Source organism: Pseudopipra pipra, chromosome 3, assembly GCF_036250125.1.
Source record: "Pseudopipra pipra isolate bDixPip1 chromosome 3, bDixPip1.hap1, whole genome shotgun sequence".
Taxonomy (NCBI): domain Eukaryota; kingdom Metazoa; phylum Chordata; class Aves; order Passeriformes; family Pipridae; genus Pseudopipra; species Pseudopipra pipra.
In genome coordinates, this window is record NC_087551.1 from 113,590,580 (window position 1) to 113,593,374 (window position 2,795).

General features: G+C 51.9%; 1 long non-coding RNA gene across 1 annotated transcript; it reads right to left on the bottom strand.

Annotated features, from left to right (window-relative positions):
* Positions 1 to 366: 366 nt before the first annotated feature.
* LOC135412236 (uncharacterized) lies at positions 367 to 2,795 on the bottom strand. Its single transcript, XR_010429540.1, has 4 exons — positions 2,706 to 2,795; positions 2,014 to 2,103; positions 1,105 to 1,219; positions 367 to 569 (listed from the first exon to the last, which is right to left on the bottom strand). It is a non-coding gene; the product is annotated as an uncharacterized LOC135412236 (long non-coding RNA).

Below are 2,795 nucleotides of genomic sequence, written 5' to 3' on the forward strand. Positions count from 1 at the left end.
GCTGCTGGGTCTTGTCTTATTATATTACGTTAATAAGCCACAGGACACGTGTGACTGGCAGGACCAGGACACAGGTCTCACTTCTCACAGGGAGCATCTGCAGAGCTGCTCCATCACTCCCACAACAAACACCCTGCACCAACAGGCACTGACAGGCTCTGTGTCCCCACTCCACTGCCAGGCACGAGTATCCCCAGGGACACACACACTGGTCAGCCCCAGCATCCCCAGCTGCTTCTCCTCACACCAAGCCACCTTTGCCACCCCCACAGCCAGCAGGCACAGCACAGCCTCCATGCCAAGGACACGCACACACGGCCCAGCCCTGCAATGCCAAACTGCTCATCTTTATTCAAGCCGGGAAAAGCAGCCTCTGGCCCACAGACCCCACGGCTGGGTTGAGATGTCTCCAGCCCAGCAGCACCCAGCAGGAGCAGCTGCTGCTGCTGCTGTGCCAGCAGCTGGGCATGGCAGAGGCAGGGAGGGGAAAGGACATCGGGAGATGGTTCCAGGAGCCAGAAGTGAGGGGAACATCCTGCTTGGACATTTCAGGGTTTCAATGCCACATACTGTACAAAGAAAGCAGAGAGGTATGTCAGCTCTTGTAACTTTTCCTCCCACTGTCTCCCACCTCCCCCAAAAGGACCATCCAGTCTGTGGTGCAGGAGACTCAGGCTCAGCACAGGTGAGGCCCAGTCCTTCATGCAGACAGTTTCGATCAGGGTTATCTTAGTGGGGACAGCCCTGACTCCAAGTCTCTGCAGATGCAGCAAAACCTGGATCATGTCCTCTCAGGTCCTTGGGTGCTGCCCAAAGACCACAAACTTTTCACTCTTTGTTGGCTTGGGTGAGTCCTGTGCAAAGCCTGAATGAGCCTCCTGGCACTGGAGGAGAGTGGGGAGGCACTGCCTGACCTGGGGCTCCTGCAGCCCCACTCCAGCCTGGCCCAAACCCAAAAGGGCTTTTACCTTCTTTCTTGGGCCTCTCCCACTAACCGCAAGTGCAGGTAATTATTTAGCAGGCATTAGCTAGAGATAACTTTGTAACAAAGCTTTCTGTGGGAAAAGGAGAACTACCTCTGTGAACCAGGGATCTCTTACTTACCTTTTGCAACATGCTTTAAATGTTGAGCATCTTCCAATTGGTTTTGTACCATAGGCACATATCGCAAATCTGCAGTCACCCCCGCTTAGTAGGCACTTGAATTCGCTTTGTGTTTCTGTGGGGAAAGATACACAGAGAACAATTAAATCAAAAGTCTGGGAGAGCTCTGTAGCTTTGCAGAAAGGCTGACACTGCCCCTGCATTTCAGGCCAGTAGTTATCCTCAGCTCCAACCTTCCCACAGATACAACTTCAAGAGCAACATGTCTCACCTAGAAGGACTCTTTCCCCATAAATTGGTGCACACAAGAGAAGAGAGTGGGAAGGACCAGCATGAGGTCGAAGAAGAGCCTTGCTGGCTGCCCAGCTGCATTGCCAACACTGCCTGCCCCAGCACAGCTGGAAAGCAGGGGACTCCTCCCATCCCACATGCCTGTCCTGGCTGTGCCATGATTGGTGTGACCTCTGAGGGAAAGTCCTTGCCCAGCCCTTGCAGGGATCAAGCCTTGGGCTAATGAGGTTTTGGGACACTCAGTATATGCAGTACTAGATGAGAAAGGACAGTGCTGTGTCCCATGGAGACCCACCAACCTAAACAGTCCTGGGGCTCTTTCCCACCTCTGTATGGGGCAAGAGAGCATGCAGAGACACTGAAAAAGGAACATCTGGGTGCAGAGTTGGAGCTTGAAACCAAACCCCTTCTTTACCCACAGAAGAAGCCAGGCTTGTATTTCCAGGGGCTCCACACACCCCACATCAATGTCTGTTAGAAATTCACTTGAAAAACTCCATTTTCCTCAATCCCCCCTAACATTTCATGCTTCCAAGGAACTTGGTTACTTCTCAGGACATGGAAAATTCCAGTTATGGGGGCCAAGACCTTCCTCCAAATCCCCTCTTTCTCTCTCACCTGCAGCAACCTGGACCAGCAGGAGGAGCAAGGGGAAGAGCAGGTACAGGATCTTCATGGCTGATCCACCACTCCCACGTCTTCGCAGGGCTGCAGAGGGCACACCAAGGCAAGGAGGACATGGAGGACCCCAGGGGATGCAAAGCCTGGGCACTGGGGTTCCCCAAACTACAGAGGGGCTTCCTCCAAACACAGCCCATGATCTTTCCTCTACCTTTCTCTTAAGAACAATTCTGAGGTCTGTGACACCCTGAACATCTTGGGAGTGTTTTGTGATGTCTCGATTTCTGGGAAATCCATTATCTAAGATGATCCTTTTCCAATAACTTTCTCTAAAATCTTGCACACACCTTCCCCAGAGAACAGACTGCACACCTGACCCCAGTTCTTGCCCATTCCATCCAAAGAAAGTCTCCATTTGCCCACAAAGAAGATCTCGGGTCCCTCCTGCAGCATGAAGATACATTTCCAGTCTATCCTCTCCTTAGGAAATCTTAGATTCACCTCCCACATGTTCTCAGCTCTTAGACTTATATGAAGGCTTTTATTCTCTTTCCCAGACGTCTCCGATGGCCTAAGAGCACACCTGGATACTTCCAGCTCTTTGTCCGCTGGGTGAATCTGTGCAGATGGGCTTTGAGCTGAGCACCTGAATAGGGAGGTTTCCAGAAAGAGACCCAACAGTCACTTACCTGGTGAAGGTCTTGGTGTTCAAGCAGCAGCAAATCCAACAGCAATCGTTCGGCTCCAGATGCCCTTGGGAACAGGGAATGCTACTTTGC